This window comes from Zea mays, chromosome 10 (genome assembly GCF_902167145.1).
Source record: "Zea mays cultivar B73 chromosome 10, Zm-B73-REFERENCE-NAM-5.0, whole genome shotgun sequence".
Lineage (NCBI taxonomy): Eukaryota > Viridiplantae > Streptophyta > Magnoliopsida > Poales > Poaceae > Zea > Zea mays.
Window position 1 is genome coordinate 83,350,825 of NC_050105.1, and position 25,138 is coordinate 83,375,962.

Consider the following 25,138-nt stretch of genomic DNA (forward strand, 5'->3'; position numbering starts at 1 on the left):
AGGTGCACCTTCGTCAGAGGCACCCTCTGTCACAACCAATCCCGACTGCCTCATCACTTTGGAGATTGGGGCAGTCTCAGCAGCTTCTGCCTCCTCTCCGTCGCGCGTAACTCTAGCTGTTGAGCGCACTCTGGCCATTTGATACTGAATTTCTTGTGGTTTTGACGAAGTTGATGACTTTTTGCAATTTTGCCGAAGCTCCCTCTTATGACGAAGCTAAAGCAAGACGATGCTCTGATTGAGAATACGATGAATAAGCTTCGGCTATGGTCAAATTTTTCGACAGCACAACAGTACAATAGTAATAAATGTTGTGGTAACTTCACAACTACTCATCTGTTTATATAGTGCTGCAGGTGGGAAGGTAAATCGTCAAGCCGCTTGCACACGCTGAACAGTCGCCCGCACCCACTGAACGGTGGACCACAGTGCGCAAGAAGCTGGATCGCCAGATCATGCGTACCCGTTGTATGGTGGGACCACCTCGCACTCGGAATATTTAATCGTTTCTCGACAACGAGCTCAGGGAAGGTGTTTTTTGGACCTTCGGCATTCCGAAGCCTAAGAGAATTTTTCACGGGTCGAGCTCGTTACGAAAAATGATCTGGCACCGTAAAGGGGCTACTGTTAGGGATATGCTTCGTCGCCGAAGGTCCTGTAAGAAGAAACACCTTCGGAAGATCAACATAGAAGCGAAACCGAAGCTACCATCCGGGGAGCTTCAGCATAGTTACACGCCTTGAGACGAAGGGTGGCACCGACTTAAAGATGAAAAGACCGATGGGCCCATGATAATCTGTGTCATGACTGTAATCAGTTATAAAGGACATGAATGTAAATCTACACAGGTTGTGTCCTGTGGCTATAAATAGATGAACAGTACCCCTGTACTGTTCACGCTGACTGGTATTCACTCGCACGTCACCCAAATTTTCACCTTCTGTCAAGCCGAAGGTACAAATGTAATTTGATATTATTCGTATTTGTTCATGTTAATATAATAAAAAATATCTTAATGATGTCATATGATTATTCATGTTATTTTCCATGTCTCATATGCTTCTACTCGCATTATTATAATACTGAGATGATGAAGGTACGTCCTTCATAACCTTCGCCTTAAGATCATTATATCCTAAGGGAGATAATGCTTCGAAGGACGAAGGTACTTAACCATTAATACTTTGTGTTGCCTTGTTCTTATCTCATAGCAGTTGAGAACAAGTCCCCAACAGAAGCCATTGGGTAATATGACAAAAAACTGAAAATTACACCCATCCACCAGAGGAGTGCAAAGATCTCCGGAACAGATAAGACGACTTAAAGCCCTAAAGCTGTTTTTTCCTTTTGGTCTTAACTTCCATGTTTTTATTTTTGTGCTTCTTGTACTCCTTGTACATGTATATGGAGGACAGTGTGTGGTTCAGCTCTGCCTTCAGCCTCTCATTCTCATAGATGCCTCTTAGCACGACGAAATGCTCTGCGTCTTCTCTTCGAGCTCGTCTTTATCCATTGAGCAATCTGCCTTCTCAAGTACATCTAGGCTTACACAACAAACTCCTTACCATGTCGCTTCCTTTTGAGATTCAGTGGTAATGCTTTGCTAGCTGGTTTTAACAGTTCCCTTTCTATTGACAAGTCTCTGTACGCTTCAAGAGGGTTCACGTTCAAGATAGGAACGAGGCTCTAGGTGGGGTTCAAGTTTGCCATACTCAAGATATTCGAAGCCATCGAGGAAACTGAGATATTGTAATGCTTCTCTAGGAGGCTAAGCTCCCAAAGGACTGAAGAGAGTGTACCACTCAGATAATGGATCTGTAGTTTTGGGGTTGTATTTATGGATAAAAGATGAGGAATAACATGATCAAATAAATACAAAACGTCGATATAGAGTTATGGGAACATAGCACCCTTATTACTATCAATCATCTTTGATGTTATAGAAGCTTCGCATGCATTAGCTCAAAAAGAATGGGACAAACAAAACCAGACCTCAAAACAAACATGTTATCGCTTCTCCAGAGCCAAATGAGAGAGCAAATGTGGCTAAATGTTTGATGAAAGCAGCAACTCTTAGCATATCTTGTTGTTTGCCTTCCCAAAGAAGTGTCTTCAGCGCATCAACCAATACCTCGTCGTGATCCCTGGATGTAACAGAAAAAATATTTTCATGGTACAAGACAACTTAATAACTACATAAGCTAATTGAAGGAAAATGATCCCTAGGATTATCCAAAATATATTGAAAATGGCACAAATATCAAGATAGGGATGAAAAAATAGACAATAACTATCACCATGGAAATATTTAGTGTATAACATTGTCTCTACATTATTGAAAATTTAGAATTAAGCATGGACATAATACTATCATTCTTCAAGATTATACAATAGTTTTTTGGGGCAAGAGAAGATAAAAAATGTATGAAGTGCATGATATGCATTTTCAGCATGTGATGGTTAGGTTGTCTCTAGCAGATTGTGTATATTGTCGTGCAAAATATTGTTTTGCACTATAGACTGCACTGTTCATAGTGTGAATTTTAAAATAGAAAATGAGATAGGAGATAAGATGGGTAAACTGCTGGAGACAGTCTTAGTGATAAAACTTTGCTATCTAACAAGAGTACCTTTGTTTGAAAAGAATAATACAGTAGCAGGTTATCTTGGATTGTTTGACAAATGATAACTATAGATTAAAAAAGCAGAGAGAGAGAGTTCTTCCTTATAACTATCATCAAGAGTAAAGAATCAAAACCATCAGGCCGATACTCCATGTTGGGGACTTGTTCTCAAATACTTTGAGTTAAGAACAAGGCAACACACAATGTTAAATATTAATGTCCTTCGTCCTTCGAAGCATTATTTCCCTTAGGATATAATGATCTTCGGACGAAGGTTATGAAGGATATACCTTCATTAATGCGATATATGTTAATATAAGTAAAAGTATATAAAATATAAGAGGCAACATAAACAACCATATAACATTATTAATTCATTCTCATTTATTATTTTGGAAAGATAGAAACAATATTGAATTACAAAAGATACCTTTGGCTTGATAGAAGGTAAAAGTACAAGCGTGACGCAAAAGCAAATACCAGTCAGCGTGAACAGTACGGGGCACTGTTCATCTATTTATAGGCACATGACACAGCCTGTGAGAAATTACATTCATGCCCTTTACATTTATTATTGACTTATGGACAACTCTATGAGGACCAGATTGCCTTTTCCCCTTTAAGTCGGTTCCTTTTTCCGCCATTTAGCCGAAGCTCCCCTGCGTGTAGCTTCGGAGCAACTCCGACCTTCGTCACGATCATGCTTTTAGCCCGAGTCCGAAGGTACCTGTTCATATGTCACACTTGGAAGATTTTGTTAAATCACGTTTTTTAGGACCTTCGGAGGACGAAGGCCCCCAAAAGTAGCCCCTCACAGTATTAATTTGTTTAAGATAACGAATTCAGACTATGACATGGACGAAGGCCTTAAGCCGAAGGTCCGAAAAAACACCTTCCCTTTGCTAGAATAGCAACAGTCAATGACGGATGGGCCCCCCAATTTGGAGCGTGCTGAGCGTATAAATAAGAACTCGCACCAACGACATTTGATACGCTGCTTGTGCCATTTGCTTTATTTTCTCAATTTCATAATTCTTGCTCATTAGCGCTTGCTAGTTTCTCAAGCTTTTGGAGCTTCGGTTAAAAAGACGCATTTTCGTCATCTCTGAAGGAGAAATGTCTGAAGACAAGAATGTTGCTGCTGAGACGAAGCTAACTGAAGAGGAGAAGCTTTTTGAGGAGAAGAAGTCTATGAATCCTTACATGGCTGGATTTATCGAGTCAATGGCAAAAACAAATACAGAGAAGATTACTAAGGAGATATTGGAGGGCCTGTCTGAAGATACTGGTGACAGTGACAGTTATGATGCGGAAAGTGGGGGCAAAGATTCTGAGGATCGACCCTGGAGACCAAGTCATGCAATTTTCGGAAAATCGACCATCAAACAAAGTCACATCGAAAACATGAGGGGAAGGTATTTTCGGGATATGTCTATTGTGAGGGCTGGTGGAGACAACAACGTTCCTGCGCCTGAGGATAACGAAGTTGTGATTTTCCGAAGCTTCTTCAAAGCTGGGCTTTGGTTGCCGCTGAGCAGGTTTGTAGTTGAAGTGCTGAAAACCTACCAAATCTTCCTTCATCAGTTGACCCTTGAAGCCATATTGAGGATGGGAGTCTTCGTCTGGGCAGTAAGAAGCCAAGGGATAGAGCCGAGCGCAAAGTGCTTCTACAGCATGCACGAACTTCTGTATGAGACGAAGGCCATGGGTAAAGAACAGTATCACAACAACTTCGGTTGTTATGGATTCATCGCCCGTCCCAACGCAAGCCACCCAGTGCCAACATTTCGGAAGAGATGGCCCGGAAATTGGATGGAAGAATGGTTTTATGTGAAGAACGACTTGACAGCGAGGGAGGACATCAAGGAGGTTATTATGCGCCCCATATGGTCCCGCTTCGGTCTCTGAAAGCCGAAGGTTGAAATTGATGACGCCGCTGAAGCGTGTCAGAAGGCGTTTGGTACTATCTGCTTCTTCATTGGTACAAGAGATTTAATTCAAGAGCATATAGCATTCAGAGTATGGCCACTTGTAGAGAACTGGGAAATGCTGAAGGAGACCATCACCAAGTCTAGCGAAGGTGAACTGGTCCGGCTGAAGTATACATTCAGATATGGGGATAAATTTGATGAACCAAACGATGACTGGCTAAAATGCATCGAAGTTACAAGTGATGAGCTGCTTGGAGCTTATTCCAAGGCAGAAGATAATGCACTATCTGTAGCCTTCGGAGGTCGGGTAAAAAAGAGAATAAACAGAGTTTTTGACGCCATCGGCTTCGTCTACCCTGACTACCACTACCCGCTGCGGGGACAGGGGAAGAAGAGAAAAACTGCTGCTTTGGTTGCCCCAGCTGAACCTATGCCGAAGGCTGCGGGCAAAAAGATGAAGGTACTTACCCACCGGCCGCGTTACATTGAACCGGTTGTGGTGCCTGAGTTTGGCGGGGAAGCCCCTTCTGCTGCTGAATCAAGAGAAATTGTTCCTCCCATGCAGAGGACTGAAGAGCCAATTATAATGCCGAAGGCACCTTCGATTGAGTTAGTTGAAACGAAGTTTAACAAAGATAAAGCTGCAATGTCAAAAACTGAATAAGTAACAAAGATGCCAGGGATTTCAAGTCCTTCAATAGAAGCAACAGCGCTGAAGGCATAAAAGAGTTCTGCCACAACTCCTAGGAGAAGGAGGATGGTAAATGTATTAGATGTATTGGAAACAACCGACTCCATAAGTCTCGTTCCCATAGGGAAGGTTGTCGAAGCTGACAAAACGCAACCCAAAGCTGATACTAAGCAAATAGAAGTTGAAGCTACAATAACCCATGCTGAAACCGAGGCAGAGCCCTCAGTGCCTGCTGAGACGAAGCTTGCCCCAACCGAGTAGGGGGCCGAAGGAATAACTCCAGATACTAATATAGCTTTTGAGAAAAATGTGTCCAAAGAAGCCAAATCCCTTACTCCCGAAGCACTCTCCGAAGGTTTTGATTATATCGTTAGACATGCTTCGGGAAAAAGACTATCCGAAGAAGAAATTTTTGAAGCCAAACATTATGCCCAGGAATTGCAGTATCCGAAGGGGGCCCTAGTGTTTAATGGGACAACCGAAGATGACTTTTTGTACTGCCTCCTGGACAACAAAGAATTATCCGTCTGCCAGGAGATGGCCAGAAGTATGGGTTTCCCGAAGCTCGAAGGTGGCCTTTGCGCCATGACGAAGGCTGATCTCACAGATAGTCTTGCATACAACAGTCTGAAGGTACAGAAATTGTGAATTTTGAAGCTTATGAACTCTGGAATGAAGCCTTTTATTCTCATGTTAATCCTTTTATTCTTTCTTGCAGGGTTTAATACTTAGCAATGCCCTAAGGGCGCAAAAGAATGCTGAAGATGAGAGCTGCACTATAGCTCTCAACAACCTTCGAACAGAGGTTATCAGGCTGAGAAATGAAGCCACGGAAAAAGACAAAATTATACTTTCATTGGTGGACAAAGTAAAAGAAGATGAAGCTAGTTTCAAGGCTCAAGCTGAAATTCAAAAGAATGAGATCGAAGACCTTCAGAAACAGCTGGTTGAAGCCAAAGAAAAAATGTGGTCTCGCAGAGGCCAACCGAGATATTAGTGAATACTGGAAAAATTATTTAGAAAAAAACAGTTGAAGAACTTCGCGCATCCAAAGAAAGATGCTTCGAAAAATCCCTGGGCTGCATGGAGAAGATAAAGGCTAGCTTCGCCAACGTGGGCGCCTATTCCAACGAAGATAACTTTATACGAGGCGACCCTGAAGGTGTTATCGAGTGGATAAGCGGAGAGGTCGAAGCTTTTGAAGAAATTTTAAGTGATCGCGGGGATGTCTGCGCGTTCTCTGGTGCAAGAGGAATTTCAGCCATCCTGGAGAAAGCGGGTTGCGATCATGTCAAAACCCTGACCTAGACCGAAGCTGCCTTCTCCATGGATGATACAAAAGATCCCTCAGCCGAAGCAAGTTTAATGGGCGGAAAATTTTACACTGACATCTAGGCAAATGGTGGCCTAGAAATGGCTCACAAAATAATGAAGAAAAGTGAAAAAGATATTCATGACGCTCGAGAAGCAGCGAAAAAAGCTGAGGAAGCTGCAGAACGCAAGAGACGGATAGGTATTGTTTTTGTAGCCTTTAGCTTCGACGTTTGTTTTCGTGACTTCGAACTGATTAATTTTTTCTACTGCAACTGAGCTACCTCCTCCACCGGAATCATTCGACCCCCTGGCCGACCCAAAAACGAAGAAAGCAATAGAGATCATCAATATGGCCGAATCTATTGTTGATGAAGTTGTTACCAAGTTGTTAAATGAAGTTGCGGAGAAGGTCCTAAAAGAGGACTAGTACTCATTGTAAAAACATTTCTAGATGATCAATGTAACTTTTGCTGTAACAATACTGTAATATTCGATGTGCATATTTTTGAATGTAATATGTAAATTATTTGTAATTCAGCTCTTTGCGATGCATGAAACTTTATATACGTACCGTACCGTTTTTGAGCCTCCGGCGAAAAAACACCTTTCCTTCTTTTCATGCTTCATAAAGAAAAAGATCTGTGCTTCGTGAAAATATCCATGCTTCATAAAAACAACCATGCTTCGTAGAAATTTCCAACCTTCGTAAAAACATCCCTGCTTCATAAACAAGGAATCCCTTCTTTTGCAACAGAGCTGACGAAGCTGTATTTTTCGACTTTGTGCCTTGGCATATTTTCATTTTTATAGAGCATTCTCCGAAGATAGACTTCGTAGTCAATTTGTGTCATAGGTGCGATATGATGTATGATGTGATGCTATGCGAGATGATGTGATGATATGATGCAAAGAATGATGTCAATGCCGAAGACCCACACCCACACGCCCACACTAAAACACACAATCTCTGCGTCTCCTTAGGAACGATTGAAATCTCTTTGCCGTTTATTTTTCGGCTTCACCGCTTATTTTTCGGTGTAAGTTCTGCATCCCCTTAGGAACGTCTTTTGAACTTCTTCGCCTTCTATTTCGGCGGTATAAGTTTTGCATCCCCTTAGGAACGTCTTTTGAACTTCTTCGCCTTATATTTCGGCGGTATTTGGCTCTGCATTCCCTTAGGAACGACTTTTGAGCAGAAAACTTACACTGCGCTCCCTTAGGAACGACTTTTTGTAGCTTCGACAAAACTTACGCTGCGCTCCTTTAGGAATGTCTTTTTGTAGCTTCGGTGAAACTTTGGCTGCGATTTTTAGCTATGCATTCTCTTAGGAACGACTTTTGAGCTTCAACAATTTTTGAGCTTCGTAAATATTTGAAGAAGATGTATTACATTCTAATAAAAGTGAAACTATTACAAGAAACTAAAACTAGTTCTGCATTGTTTGTTCCTTATTGGAATACAAAATGGCATAGAACATAAAAGTACTTCAAAGGTAGGATATCGCTCAATAAATGTGCTTTGATTCTAGCACAATATTGTTGACTGTGCGAGCTTCGGATTCCTCCCTGACTTCACGTTGCTGCTGAGAATACTGGCGCCCTTCTGGCTGGCTTCGAGAATAGGTCGGCAGTAGCGGTGGTGGGGTGGGAGTTGTGGCCAGGAAGCCTGTGAGTGGCTAGCCGAAGCAGCAGAAGCTGTGGGATGATTGCCCACATACTTTGGTATGTAGGGAGAGTGGCACGAAGCAGTGTGCAAGACCTGCTTCGGCTGGTTCTACCGAGCTTCGGCTTCTGCTATCTCCTTTTGCTTCTGAATGGTGATTTGGCACATTCTTGTAGTATGGCCCTTATCCTCACCACAGAATAAGCAGTAGATCTTTCTAGGCTGATCCCCAAATCTTCCCCCAAAGCCCCTAGCGCCTCTGCCCCTTGGAGCTGGTGGCCTGAAAGAGCTTTGCTGTTGCCTCGAAGATTGTGAGGTGTATTGCGACCTCTGAGGCTGACTTCCTTTGTCGTCACTCTGAGTGGAATTATGGATTGACCTGACATGCCTCGGGTGGATTCTTCCTCCGAAGCCCCTGGTCATTTCCGAGAATCTGTAAGCTTCCTCCCTTCTTTGGCGGAAGTCGTTGTCAGCCCAGATGTACTCATCCATCTTCTGAAGCAGCTTCTCCAGAGTTTGTGAGGGCTTCCTAGCGAAGTATTGAGCAGTAGGTCCTGGCCTAAGACCCTTGATCATGGCTTCGATGACAATATTATTGGGCACTGTAGGTGCTTGTGCCCTCAGTCGCAAGAACCTTCGTACATATGCCTGAAGGTATTATTCGTGGTCTTGCGTGCATTGGAACAGAGCCTGAGCTGTGACCGGCTTCATTTGAAAGCCTTGGAAGCTGGTAACCAATATGTCCTTAAGCTTCTGCCATGACGTGATAGTCCCTGGCCGAAGAGAAGAATACCATGTTTGGGCTACATTCCGGACTGCCATGATGAAGGACTTTGCCATAACTGAAGTATTGCCTCCATACGAAGATATAGTTGCTTCGTAACTCATCAGAAACTGCTTTGGATCTGAGTGCCCATCATACATGGGAGCTGAGGTGGCTTGTATGACGGGGGCCATGGGGTAGCCTGCAGTTCTGCTGCCAAGGGAGAAGCATCATCAAAAGTAAAGGTATCATGGTTAAAATCAGGATACCATCCATCTTCGTTGAACAAGCCTTCTTGACGAAGCTCCCTGTGTTGGGGCCTTCGATCTTGTTCATCTTGAGCAAGATGACGCACTTCTTTAGTAGCTTCGTCGATCTTCCTTTGAAGATCAGCCAGCCGCGCCATCTTCTCCTTCTTCCTTTGTACTTGCTGATGGATTATTTCCATGTCCCTGATCTCTTAGTCCAACTCTTCCTCCTAGAGTGTTGGACTGGTGGCTTTCCTCTTCTGGCTTTGAGCCTCTCGAAGAGAAAGAGTTTCCTGGTTTGGGTCCAGCGGCTGCAGTGCAGCAGTCCCTGGCGCTGAAGCTTTCTTCGGTGGCATGACGAAGGTCAGTGCTTGCCGAAGGTGGTCGAAAGAGTTCACCAGAGGTGGGCGCCAATGTTGGGGACTTGTTCTCAAATACTATGAGTTAAGAACAAGGCAACACACAATGTTAAATGTTAATGTCCTTCGTCCTTCGAAGCATTATTTCCCTTAGGATATAATGATCTTCAGACGAAGGTTATGAAGGATATACCTTCATCAATGCGATATATGTTAATATAAGTAAAAGTATATAAAATATAAGAGGGAACATAAACAACCATATAACATTATTAATTCATTCTCATTATATTATTTTGGAAAGACAGAAACAATATTGAATTACAAAAGATACCTTCGGCTTGATAGAAGGTAAAAGTACAAGTGTGACGCAAAAACGAATACCAGTTTAGCGTGAACAGTATGGGGGCACTGTTCATCTATTTATAGGCACAGGACGCAGCCTGTGAGAAATTACATTCATGCCCTTTACATTTATTATTGACTTATGAACAACTCTATGAGGACCAGATAGCCTTTTCCCCTTTAAGTCGGTTCCTTTTTCCGCCATTTAGCCGAAGCTCCCCTGCGCGTAGCTTCGGAGCATTTCTGACCTTCGTCACGATCATGCTTTTAGCCCGAGTCCGAAGGTACCTGTTCATATGTCACACTTGGAAGATTTTGTTAAATCATGTTTTTTAGGACCTTCGGAGGACGAAGGCCCCCAACACTCCAGTATGAGGTTATAAAGTTGTACAAAGAAATCATGTAGATCCACATTAAGCGCATCAAGGTTGCTCCTCCAGACTTTAAACACAACTATACATCACTGTAGGCATTCTGAGACAGACAATGCATTATCATTGGGAATTTCATCTTATCTGTCGCTATACCTAGAAAGCTTCTTGAGGCAAGATATAAGTTCACCATGAAATCTAAATCATGTAAATGTGAAAATTTTCGTAAGACCTCCAAGCAAGGAGTGTGCAGTAGGTGTGAGCCACCAGGGAAACATTATTCACCTTGGTCCTAGATTTTTTAACGATAGAATGACCGACGGTAACTTCATTCCAGAATGAAGTGAAATTTCATGCCATTAAATCAACATATGTTAAATCTAGAACAAAAGTAGACCAAATAATTCTAGAAAGGAATCATTAGTTATGATACAACAAAAGAACCAAAGACAAACCATGAATTGGAAGTGGTCATCTATGCTTCAGAATGCGAAAGTAAGTCTCAAACAGAGCAGAAACTGTTTCTTTTTTATCCCTTTTCTCTCCTTCGGATCAAGAGTGAAGGAAACTGCTCTAAGATCTGCATCAACCTAGAAAAATACAATGGAAATGACTATACAAACTCACACAGCTTCCAAGTAAATAATGTCTTATCTGATGTTACCTCCTTTATAGCTTTTGAGATCAGTTCATATCTGGTTTTCTTATTATTATTAACTGGCAATTGCTTTGGAACCTCCTCATTTTTGCCAATGTGTATTCCTCTTTGGTTTCACCTTTTTCTCCTCAACCTCATCTTTTCCAATATCTCCATCAAATCTCAAAGACAGGAAGACCTACGATAAACATCCCAATACATAGTCAGCAATGATAGGATATTGATTCATGCTCAGTTTCTTTTAGAAATAAACTGCATGAAAATGGTACAAAATGAACATTATTAAATACGTATGACAAATAAGACAGACGATAATCACCATACCTTAATGCTATTAGGATGAAGCTGGCAATCATTGAGCTTCACATGATCTGCAATCAACCTAACTGCTTCTATTGTTGCCTCGCCATGATGTTTTCCTTCTTTTATAAAAAAATGATCTTATTGCTTCACAACACATTTTCCTACAAGATAATTAGGTATATGTGGAGTACTTCAGTGAACCAATGGACTACAAAACTGAGCCGAGGTCAGAATTGTGGACATTATTATCACATGAAATACTCCTTGGTTTACTAATTACTAAAAGAATGTTGTCAAGGAAGAACAACAAATACCACAATTAGTGCTATTGGGTATAATGATATATGTCGGTACCCTGAAACAGGGGTACCCCTTACTACAGTATGAAGACGCGGTGTCCGCGCGGCTATCTCTAGTCGCGTGGTAAACAGCATCCAACCCCGCCACGTGGACGGTTCCGGGGCTACCACGTGGCCAGAGAAGACGATATGCTCCAAGGTAACAACAGTGGGTCCGGACCCCCATGGGAAAGTGCTGGACCCCTGTGTATACAGTCCGGACCTCCGAGCAAGGTCCAGGACCTCCACGGGTGCAAACCGGACCCCTAGGATGGGTTCTGGACCCCTCTATGTGGGGTCCGGGCCACTCACAGCAGGGTCTAAAGCGCCCTAGATCCTCTGGGACTCAAATGTGATACAATTACTAGTCCCAGGAGGCTAGTAAACACATTTATACAACAGATGATCCCAGATCTGCTTAAACGAGACAAACCTATAAAGGTGGCGATCAACTTTAAGAGTTGGTCCACAACTCAGGACATATCGTCAGAGTGGGGCTGAAGCAGCCCGATATACGCAGCGAAGCAAATAAGCGGTCCAACAACCACAAGCATGGTTAGGAACAGTCGTAACTCTTACCCGATCTCCTTTTCTGAAAAACAACAAATAAGCAAGTGTGAGTACAAACGTACTCAGCAGCCCACCTTCACCCGTGGAATGGGGAAATCAGATATAATGCATGGAATATGTGGAGCTCAAGATATTTTGCAGAAACAGCAATATTTTATGCAGGGTTGTTTTGTAAAACATTTTGTATTTTTCAAAGCGCATCCTCTCGCAAAGGAGCAGAAAGTTTTTAAGTATAGAACAAAATCCCCTGGACTAAACCATCCAGGTATCTCAGCAGTTTCCCACTAGTTTTCATTTTCAAAAACAGCTACTGGACTTCCCGTCCACCATAGCTCACGGCTCAACCGCCGGACCATTTAAAAACCACTTTTCTCAAACGCTCCCTTTTTTTAAAACAAAACACTAATTGTCATACCACACCAGACTCGTCCATTCCTGTGGACACAGACTATTCGAATAGGTTTGAACTCTACGCAGAGGGGGTACACTTTATCCACTAGTCCGGCTCTGCGATCTCATGGCCAATGAGATCTGAATTCGAATCTCTTTCTTTCCTCGCACGTCCTAACCTTAACGGTTATACCGGAAGGAGTCAGGCCACCACCATGTCCAAACCGGACAAAACATTCCCCCTCCTTATCCTCCCGGTGCTCCCCAGCCTTCATAACACTGGGGTTGGACCGTACGAGTTCAGATTGAGTGACTGCCCACACAGCCTCGAGTGGTTGTACTTTTCATGAGTACAGGTAGTGAAGGATGACAAACCGGTCCTTAAATGAGGGGACAATCCTTCTGCTCACACCTAAACCAGCTGAGCCATCACCTTAGGCCCTCCCCTAAACCAGGGAGTCCCTGATCATCCCTACTCAAAAGTGATAAGGGTGAAAACCCTTCATCATACACATTTTGAAAAGCATTTTCTTTTGAAAACTCACACCTTTTCTCAAATCATTTGGAACAAATATATCAAGGATTGATTGCGGCAAGCGGCTGGGTGGCCATAATAACTTGTCTCAAAATCATATCATGCATAAAATAACAGGCTGAGGGTTGTGGTTGAAAAATCATAGGTAATTTATGCATCAAAGGGATCCAGTGAGCTTGCCGTGCTTATCCGGCGAAGGGGAAGGGGAGCTCGCGGAACTGGCTTCTAGCTCCACTGCCTGGTGTAGACTTGTAGATCTGGCCTCCACGAGACGGCACGAACGCTCCGATAACTATGCAACATGAACAAGCAAACATACAAACAAGCAAGTATACCAACAAATATTTAGTATAGTGGTCAGAATAGCGATATATGGATGGGTAGAGTCTTGAGTAGAATCTGTGTCATGTGGTGTTGTGATATTACTGGTGGTAGAGCGGAGGTGCTTACCAGAAGGGTGGAATGGAGGCGAAGTGACACTATGCGTGTAGCCGGCAGAGCGGAGTAACTGAGTGGGTGGGGTGTTTGCCTTGGCTGAGGGTGTTGAGTGTGTGTGGAGAGGGAGAGGGTAGCTAGGTGTATTTATAGCTGAGTGTATGTGGTGTAGCACAGTGAAGTTCACTGTTGGTGAGAATAGTGACAAATGAATCGTCTGACTTAGTATGAACAGGAGAGTTATAGGCAGAATATGGGACAAGAGTATTTTGGGAGTTTTCTGGAATATGGACCATGCTTAAGGGATGACATGGTTGGATAGGGAATAGTTTGATAAGAATTTAGAAATGAGAATTATTGGAATCTGAGTTTGGAAGCCTGGTTCAAAGGAATCTCAAGGTTAAGCATTTTCAAATTGGAGAAACCTAGGATGGGTGACCAGATGGGAGGTTCCCTACTGAAAGGAAAATCACAGTCACTGGAGTTCGTATGACTGAAATATGGTCTTAGGTGGACTGTACAGCATGATGGATGAGTAGTTGAAATTTGGGGTGATCGGATGATCGATGAATAGCAATGATGAATAGTGACGACGAAAAGGTTGCCACAGGTATCATCGATGAATAGTAACGATGATGAATAGTAATGATGAATAGTAATGGTGAATAGTCGTATGAACGAACGATGAATAGTGACGATGAACGAACGATGATCGATGAATAGGAACTATGAACGAACGGATGAATGATCGAATGATCAAATGAACAAACGATCGGAATTTTGGCAGCATAACGGTAGGAAAAAGATTATTTGGACGAACGAACGGACGAACGATCGAACGATCGGACGAACGAACGATCAGAATTTCGGCAGTATAACGGCAGGACAAAGATTATCTAGAACGAACGATGAACGATGAATAGGAACTATGAACGAACGATGAATGATCGAATGATCGAACGAACGAACGATCGGAATTTCGGCAGCATAATGGCAGGACAAAGATTATCTAGAAGAACGATGAATAGGGACTATGAACGGACGATGAATAGGGACTATGAACGAACGATGAATAATGAATAGGAACTATGAACGAACGATGAATGATCGAATGATCGAACGAACGAACGATCGGAATTTCGGCAACATAACGGCAGGAAAAAGATTATTTGGACGAACGGACGGATGAACGATCGGATGAACGAACCATGAACAATAAGACGAACGATTGAACGATTGGACGAACGAACGAACAAACTAAGAACAGGGGGACGAACGATCGAAGAACGACCGAACGATCCTTATGCTAGTGTGTGCTTGTGTGGAACAAGGAGTGGGTGTGTGTGAGGGGAAGAGAGTTGCCATGAAATGGCTTGGGGTGGGATGAGAGGAGACCCTTGCCCCTCTATTTATAGCCATGGTGGGGTGATTAGGGGGAGGGATGAGAGGATTAGTGGGAGGATGAGAGGATTAGTGGGAGATTAGCATGGATTTGTCTTATATGAGTGTAATTAGCTTGTAGAGCTCAACATATGACACCGGAGGCATACATATACGTATGAGCATGAGGAAAGTTATGAAGATAATATTTGTAAGGACTTGAAAAATGATTCTGAAGCTATTTCTTAGGAAGAAAATACTTGGAGATATATTGGTGGAATATCTGGGCAATATTTCTAGAAAAACTTGAAGGGGATCACTAGGGAAATATCTCGGTAGTATTTCTGGAAAGAATTTGAGGGGGATTATTGGGGAAATATTTATAGGATATTTTGAGGAGGATTTTGGAGAGAATATAGACCACTATATTTTATTTGTTGATATCAACTCTCAAACAAACATTTTGAAATGAAATTTGAAATTCATTTTGAATTTAGAGCGAGTTTGAGAAAATTCCAAGATTTGAATTTTTGGGATGCTACAAATCTACCCCACTTAAAATGAATCTCATCCTCGAGATTCGACTTAGAAGGGTTATGGGTATAGCTTTACTTCAGCTACATATCTTCACTTCACCGACTCTTCGAGGAGATGGAGCTTCAACAAAATCTAGCCCTTGCGGAGCATCCGACTGCTTATTGCAAATGCTGATTCTGGCTACTCAAGGATCATGTTCAGGCTTCTAGGTTTTGCTTGGCAGCTAGCTTATTGAAGAAGCATCGATGCCAACACACAAACCTTCTTCTTGCGAACTTATCCATGGGTCCCTTCCTTGATTGCTCTTCTAGTGCTTCATCAACGGAACTTGGGTGACCACTTCTCATCCAGAAACTTAAGCTTCGATGATATGGTCCTCCACAAGCTTGCTATAGGCCTTCTTCTTTTTCTCCATAGCAGGAACCTTGCTAGAACACTACCCCACTTAAAAAGAATGAGGGTAGAACTCTTGAATCTTGGGGATTTGAAATCCTTGAAGTACCTCATAACAAGGGTGTTACGGGGCCTTCTTCTGCTGTTGCTGCTTGAGCAGGCTACAGAGAAATGACTGACACAGGGTTGATTCTGGGAGAACCTTCTTCTTATCTTCTCTTCGCTATCTTCTTTTCTCTTCTCACTTTTCACTACCTCTTTCTTTCTCTTTGCTCTTCCCACTCGAGAATTTTCTATCAAAGAGTATTACCATCATACAGAGGAGGAAAACAAAGACTATGAACCATGTACAACAGTCTTCAACCCAAGAATCACCAAGCATTGTGATCTCAGGGGCGAGGGAGTGGAAAAATGGAGCTGCTTGCGATTTGGCAGAGGGTATTTTATCTGGTGTGTGCTTTGCTTTGAGCGAGATGGGAGTTGAGGGAGCTGGTGGGGGATTTATAGGCAAATGGGGTGCTCGGGTGAGGGGTGGTGATGATGGAGCAGGTGACACGCGACAGCAAGTGCGATGGAGGGGGGTGGTGTTGCTGGCGGTAATGGTGGTGGGTGCGCCGGAAAGGGGGCATGGGGTGGTGATAGTGCGTATGGGGGTGGAGCATGCATGTAGGGGGCATGGGTGAGTGGTGGGGTCAATGACTCTAATGTTTGTGGTCTCTGGTTCCAAGAATCTTTGCCTCTCTGTATGGTAATAACTCCTTTTGTCCTCTTTTTCTGTTTACTTTGACTAACGAGCAGTGCTTTGATTCTCACGGTCGGTCCTTTGGACTGAGCGGCTGGACATGTTCCTTCTGTAGCTTATTCGAGGCTTCAAGGGTAAGCTTTCCAGTATCTTCTTGGGTAAGGTGCTTTTCTCTTGAGATGGGTTAAGATGAGAATGGAAGCATAAGGTGAGGATTATCTCTAATTTGTGATCTATGTTTTTAGAGAAAACCTTTCTTAAAAAGAAAGAAAACACACAAGCTCAGCAATGATAAGCACAAACAAATCAAATGTTTTGAATAAGGGAAGAATAGAGTTTTTCCAAAGCACGGACTAATCAGATTCGAGGGCTAAGCATAACTACTATTGCTTGGCTCCTGAATTGAGAACTATGCTAAATGCAACTTATGAGCACTAATGTTAAAGCATCACATATGCACTCAAAAGGGGAGAAAACATCAAGCGAAATTCATTTTGAAATGCCCTAGGGGGCCACACAATTAGAGTTTTCCAAACCACGAGTCTACACGGTTACCTCTCATACATGCAGAGCTCTAGCCAAAGTGAAGAAAAACTTCACTACCCAATGCATGCAGAGGACTGGGCATAACTAACTTCAGATCTGACAGCTTCTCTTCTGGCAAGGCTGGCACACAACTTCAATCTGAGACATCTCCTGGATGGGTCAAAAGGGAGCTGATGTTGATGACTTCCTCTGGCGGTGATTGAGATGGCAAGACGGGGTCGAACTCTTCTTCAAGCTGGACTGGCTCTTGTAGCTCCTCAGATGGCGGCGGTGCTGGTGGGGTGCTTGTGGCTTCTTCTTTGACCTCACGGGACGGTGTTGGAATCTTCTTCATGGTGAGGGGCTCAAACAACTCTGGCGGGGAATCTTGGGAGGACTCGGGGTGCTCTTGCTTATTCATAGCCTGAGGGAAGACTAGAATTCCTTCCAAGACTATGGCTCCTTCTGGGAGTTCTCAAGCCTTCTTCTCTCCTCTGATAGAGACCGGGTGACCTTCAAGAATCTGGGGATCTTCAGCTCTCATGGGTTGAACTGGGTTGGATGAAGCGGGCTCTTGGATCCGCAGGGTTCTATGTTGGTTATGGGTTAACAAGTAGGCCTCCATCAACTTCTGGACATGCTCATCCTTGGCTTGCTTCAGGGCTTCAACAGCAATGACTTCACGACTTTCCAAGGCAGCTACATAGGCTTGAGCTGTGGTGAGATCCACATGGAGCTGACGGTTGAGCTTCTCTGCATCTTCTGCTCGGGCAATCATCTGACGGTGGTGCCGAGCCAAGAAATCATACTGGGCATCCAGGGTGAGCAGGTATGCAGTGAGGTGCACGACTGTGGGGTCATCCTCAAGCAGCTGCTTCCCTTCCAATGCACGCATCCTGGCCATCCAAACTGGACGGTCTCTCTGAAAGGGCGGAAAGAATCTGAGCGGGGTGTCGGCCACTTCTTCTTCACAAATTTGACACAGGGCCATCAATGCCTTGCGGGCGACAACTTGGCAGGTGTCTTTGAATCTGTGTCCAGCAGCAGTGACACTCCATTCCACATGGTGCGGACTGGATCCAATGTATACAGTCACATCACACTTCTCTGTGCCATGCTCGATGAATTCACGACCATCATACTCTGGCTGGCTCCTGATTCCGAGGCGGACTGTGCATGCTCTTAGCAACTTGGGGAAACCATCTTCATTCTGGCAAAAGTTGGTTTGGCAGCGAACCTCCATCTGACTTCTGAGAGAAGGAAAGGGGGAAAGCATTTTTGAAATGAAGGGATGAGAGCAAGAATTTTTTTTAAGAAAATAGTTTTGACTCAAAAACTTTTGATCAGGCTAAGGGTTACGTCCTGCGGCCAACCTAACAGCTCCGATACCACCTGAAGCGCCCCAGATCCTCTAGGACTCAAATATGATACAATTACTAGTCATAGGAGGCTAGTAAACACATTTATACAACAGATGATTCCAGATCTGCTTAAACAAGATAAACCTATAAAGGTGGGGATCAACTTTAAGAGTTGGTCCACAACTCGGGACATATCATCAGAGTGGGGCTGAAGCAGCCCGATATACGCAGCGAAGCAAATCAGCGGTCCAACAGCCACATGCAAGGTTGGGAACAGTCGGAACTCTTACCCGATCGCCTTTTCTGAAAAACAACAAATAAGCAAGGGTGAGTACAAACGTACTCAGCAGCCCACCTTTACCCGCGGAATGGGGAAATCAGATATAATGCATGGAATATGTGGAGCTCAAGATATTTTGCAGAAACAGCAATATTTTATGTAGGGTTGTTTTGTAAAACATTTTGTATTTTTCAAAGCGCATCCTCTCCCAAAGGAGCAGGAAGTTTTCCAGTATAGAACAAAATCCCCTGGACTAAACCATCCAGGTATCTCAGCAGTTTCCCACTGGTTTTCATTTTTAAAAACAGCTACTGGATTTCCCGTCCACCATAGCTCACGGCTCAACCGCCGGACCATTTAAAAACCACTTTTCTCAAACGCACCTTTTTTTAAAACAAAACACTAATTGTCATACCACACCAGACTCGTCCATTCCTGTGGACACAGACTATTCGAATAGGTTTGAACTCTGCGCAGAGGGGTACACTTTACCCACTAGTCGGGCTCTGCGATCTCATGGCCAATGAGATCCGAATCCGAATCTCTTTCTTTCCTCGCACGTCCTAACCTTAACGGTTATACCGGAAGGAGTTAGACCACCGCCATGTCCAAACCGGACAAAACATTCCCCCTCCTTATCCTCCCGGTGCTCCCCAGCCTTCATAACCCTGGGGTTGGACCGTACGAGTTCAGATTGAGTGACTGCCCACATAGCCTCGAGTGGTTGTACTTTTCATGAGTACAAGTAGTGAAGGATGACAAACCGGTCCTTAAATGAGGGGACAATCCTCCTGCTCACACCTAAACCAGCTGAGCCATCACCTTAGGCCCTCCCCTAAACCAGGGAGTCCCTGATCATCCCTACTCAAAGGTGATAAGGGTGAAAACCCTTCATCATACACATTTTGAAAAGCATTTTCTTTTGAAAACTCACACCTTTTCTCAAATCATTTGGAACAAATATATCAAGGATTAATTGCGGCAAGCGGCTGGGTGGCCACAATAACTTGTCTCAAAATCATATCATGCATAAAATAACAGGCTGAGGGTTGTGGTTGAAAAATCATAGGTAATTTATGCATCAAAGGGATCCAGTGAGCTTGCCGTGCTTATCCGGCGAAGGGGAAGGGGAGCTCGCGAAACTGGCTTCTAGCTCCACTGCCTGGCGTAGACTTGCAGATCTGGCCTCCATGAGACGGCACGAACGCTCTGATAACTATGCAACATGAACAAGCAAACATACAAACAAGCAAGTATACCAACAAATGTTTAGTATAGTGGTCAGAATAGCGATATATGGATGGGTAGAGTCTTGAGTAGAATCTGTGTCATGTGGTGTTGTGATATTACTGGTGGTGGAGCGGAGGTGCTTACCAGGAGGGTGGTCTGGAGGCGAAGTGACACTATGCGTGTAGCTGGCAGAGCGGAGTAACTGAGTGGGTGGGGTGTTTGCCTTGGCTGAGGGTGTTGAGTGTGTGTGGAGAGGGAGAGGGTAGCTGGGTGTATTTATAGCTGAGTGTATGTGGTGTAGCACAGTGAAGTTCACTGTTGGTGAGAATAGTGATGAATGAATCGTCTGACTTAGTATGAACAGGAGAGTTATAGGCAGAATATGGGACAAGAGTATTTTGGGAGTTTTCTGGAATATGGACCATGCTTAAGGGATGACATGGTTGGATAGGGAATAGTTTGATAAGAATTTAGAAACAAGAATTATTGGAATCTGAGTTTGGAAGCCTGGTTCAAAGGAATCTCAAAGTTAAGCATGCTCAACTTGGAGAAACCTAGGATGGGTGACCAGATGGGAGGTTCCCTACTGGAAGGAAAATCACAGTCACCGGAGTTTGTATGACTGGAATATGGTCTTAGGTGGACTGGACAACATGATGGATGAGTAGTTGAAATTTGGGGTGATCGGATGATCGATGAATAGTAACAATGAATAGTGACGACGAAAAGGTTGCCACAGATATCATCGATAAATGGCAACGATGAATAGTAACGATACTGAATAGTAATGGTGAATAGTAACGATGAATAGTGACGATGAACGAACAATGAACGATGAATAGGAACTATGAACGAACAGACGAACAATTGAATGGTCGAACGAACAAACGATCGGAATTTCGGCAGCATAACGGTAAGAAAAAGATTATTTGGACGAATGAACGGACGAACGATCGGACGAACGAACGATCGGAATTTCGGCAGTGTAACGGCAGGACAAAGATTATCTGGAAGAACGATGAATAGGGACCATGAACGAACGATGAACGATGAATAGGAACTATGAACGAACGATGAATGATCAAATGATCGAACGAACGAAAGATCGGAATTTTGGCAGCATAACGGCAGGACAAAGATTATCTGGAAGAACGATGAATAGGGACTATGAACGAACGATGAATAATGAATAGGAACTATGAACGAACGATGAACGATTGAATGATCGAACGAACGAACGATTGGAATTTCGGCAGCATAACGGCAGGAAAAAGATTATTTGGACGAACGGATGGACGAACGATCGAACGATCGGACGAACGGACGAACGAACCATGAACGTTCAGACGAACGATCGAACGATCGGACGAACGAACGAACAAACTAAGAACAGGGGGACGAACGATCGAAGAACGACCGAACGATCCTTATGCTAGTGTGTGCTTGTGTGGAACATGGAGTGGGTGTGTGTGTGGGGGGGGGAGAGAGTTGCCATGAAATAGCTTGGGGTGGGATGAGAGGAGGCCCTTGCCCCTCTATTTATAGCCATGGTGGGGTGATTAGGGGGAGGGATGAGAGGATTAGTGGGAGGATGAGAGGATTAGTGGGAGATTAGCATGGATTTGTCTTATATGAGTGTAATTAGCTTGTAGAGCTCAATGTATGACACCGGAGGCATACATATACGTATGAGCATGAGAAAAGTTATGAAGAAAATATTTGTAGGGACTTGAAAAATGATTCTGAAGGTATTTCTTAGGAAGAAAAATACTTGGAGATATATTGGTGGAATATCTGGGCAATATTTCTAGAAAAACTTGAAGGGGATCACTAGGGAAATATCTGGGTAGTATTTCTGGAAAGAATTTGAGGGGGATTATTGGGGAAATATTTATAGGATATTTTGAGGAGGATTTTGGAGAGAATATAGACCACTATCTTTTATTTGTTGATATCAACTCGCATACAAACATTTTGAAATGAAATTTGAAATTCATTTTGAATTTAGAGCGAGTTTGAGAAAATTCCAAGATTTGAATTTTTGGGATGCTACAGGGTCCCAGGATTCCGGGAAAGAATACCCAGGCCTTAATCAAGGCCAGGCGGGGGTCCGAAGCCGACACGTGTCCGGACCATACCGTGTACGCCTCTGCTCCCCGCTCAGGTGGAGCCCCGATGCTGCCACGTGGCCTACTGCCCGTGACGTAAGCCAGCGGGCGGAGCCTGACGTAAGGCCTCTGGGCCGCGCGGCCTCTGCATTTATTGTGGATAAGGCGCGCCGCCTGTCCATTCCACTGGCAGGTGATGTGCCGCCTCAGCATTTAATGAGTCTTGTCCACTCCGCTGACAGGCGATGTGTCGCCTCAGCATTTAATGTGCCTTGTCCACTCCGCTGACGGACGGCGACCAGGCCATCTTGCAGGCGGCGTGCCTGTCCATTCCGTTAGCAGGCAGTACGCCCGTGCTGCGGCGTACACTATGCCCATCATCACTCGCGCGTTACCGAGGAAGCAGCCACGACATATCAATATCGTATGGGCTACCGACATTACGGCGCCTGGAGATTGCCCAGACATTACTGGCATGAGATACTTCTATAGTGTATTCCCTCCATTTTGCCCCTAGGCCCACATGTCGGGGCTCAGTATCCTTGTACGTACCCCTCTTGAGGTATAAAAGGGAGGGCACACGACGTTACAAGGAAAGCTCACTTAGACTCTCAGACTCACAAGTTCATACAAGCTCTCAAGCTCAATACTACACATAGTGGAGTAGGGTATTACGCTCCAGCGGCCTGAACCACTCTAAACCCTTGTGTGTTCTTGTGTTCATCGATCACCTAGTAGACAGGCAAAACGCTTAGGCCCCTCCTCATCTAAGGATTTAGGGCGGGTACATTCCACCACCCGGCCGGAGAATTTCCTCTCCGACAATATATTTGCTCAAATAAATGATTCATGCCCCGTATCCTTTCCAGTTCAAGGAAAGAAGGAAACTCAAATGCAATTTAGACCACTGTAAGATGAACCAATAAAGTTATTCTGCTACCTAGCACCATGGTGTATCTAATCAATAAAAAAACAAGGATGATGGTTTTATTTATAAAGTGGTCAACTATATTATTTTAAACAAATTCAGATCAGACAAGGACTTGACTTTGACACACAAAATGAGTATTTACCTTATTACATCATCTGAGGAGCTTAATTTTTTTACCACACTAGCCAATAGGCTTTCGCAGAAGTTAAAATGTGGGGCAGTATCTAATAAAGCATCCATGCAACGGACAACCAGAGTATAATAGTGGGGTTACTTCTCCAACGATATCAATTTCTGTAGGTAAGCCTAAAAATTCACAAGAAATCCAGCCCCAACCATCAGAATTTTGGAAGATATCCAGAGCACCAAAATTGATTTTGGTGAAGAACAGTTCAAACTAGTATGTATATAATATCTATTTAGCATAGTCCATGGCTCATGGCCAGACAAACTTCACTGTGCATGAAGGAGACCCACAACATGACCTTGTAGCAGTGAATAAGTGTATACTCATAATATCTTGCCTTCTTAACTTCTTTCGAAACTTCTATTGCTAGCTCCTTTTTTTAGCTGCCTAATCCGATATTGCAGTGTGCATAAAAACATATATAAGTAACTTGGGAAGAAACAAATCTGGCCAAATGTATATAATAAAATCAACTGCAACATCCCATCTCGGTGCCCCATAAGCAACGAATCAATGGAATAAGCGCCATAAAAACATGAACCCCTGGATGTTTTGAAAAGCATGTGCCCACAGTTCAATTCACAGAGCTCTGCAGTGACAGATGGGCAACTCAAAGGATAAGAATAACGGACCTGAACACACTCGAAGTAGCTCACCGTGACGCCGCCAGAGTTGGCCAGTATGTCGGGGAGGATGAGGACACCTTTCTTTGACAGGATCTAGGGACGAAACAAGATATAAGGACCCAAAATCAGAAAAAATAAAAAACACTACAGAAAGAGCAATCTGTTTTCTTCACCGCTAGTCCCTTTGAAACCGTTGACGTATGAACTTGCCTCGCCTGCCTCTGGGTCCATGGGGTGATTGGCAGCCTCGATGATGTACTTTCCTTTACGTCGTTAGCATTATCCCTGCTAAAATGGAGCAGACGAACAATTTAGTCCGGTCTGAAGCTGCAGGAACAACCTGGACACAAAAATAATCGGCTTTTCATTAGGGTGAAAATGGCCGCAATGCAAAGAATCTTTTACTTGTTTATGACTCCCCCAAGCGCTGGTGGGATGAAGACGTCGCACTTCTTAGTGAGCAACGGGCCTGGATCGATGGCGTCTCCCCCTTGGAGCCTCTGATCCCTTTGTTCTAGGTCATTCAAGTTTATGACGCCATCGCTGGCCAGGTCCGTCGAAGCCTAGATCGTTGATCACCTCGACGATGTCACTGGCCAAGTCCAGGTCCATCTCCGCGCACGGCTCCTGGAAGCACCTTCTCCACTTCCTCCTCGTTGTCCCATACCGAGGGCGTCCTACCCCTACCCACGCTCCGAGATGGGTGTGACAGAGGGAGGCCATTGGGTCAGGGATCCGGGGAGGCGACACGGATGGCAGCGGGCTCGATGCGACCATCTAGATATGGAGACCCTTGCCATGGCAGGCGATGAAGTCGTATGGAGAAGGCAGCGAGGGACCACTCGTCACCCCTCTTGTCGTCGGGCTCGGCAGCTTGCCGTTGCTGGGCTCGGGGTGGGGGTGCCAGCCTCACCCCTGCGCGTGTGGTGGATGAAGGGTGCCGCCGATGGTAAGAGGGCGTCGAGGATGGAAGGGGTCGGTGGTCTCGACTTGGATTGCGTTGAGGGGAACCACGACCATCGCCTCCACCCTGATGGCTTCCGTTTATGGAAGGTTGTATCCAGGTCTTGGGCGGAGGCTGCGCGTGCGGGGGGGAGGAAGGTGATGGGGCTGCGCATGGCGAGATGTACGGCGAGGACGAAGGTGCGGGGGGAGGAAGGTGACGGGGCTGCGGCCCGGGGCGCCGGCATGGTGAGATCTGCGCGGGTGGGGGAGGAAGGTGACGGGGCTGCGGCCCGGGCACTGTGGCGGGGCATTGGTGAAGCCCATGTGGACGCCCATAATAGTGTCATATAGAGTA

The 25,138-nt window shown here is 44.4% G+C and overlaps 1 pseudogene; it reads right to left on the reverse strand.

Annotated features, from left to right (window-relative positions):
• Positions 1–1,328: 1,328 nt before the first annotated feature.
• LOC103642562 (nucleolar complex protein 3 homolog) lies at positions 1,329–24,450 on the reverse strand (annotated as a pseudogene).
• Positions 24,451–25,138: the final 688 nt, after the last annotated feature.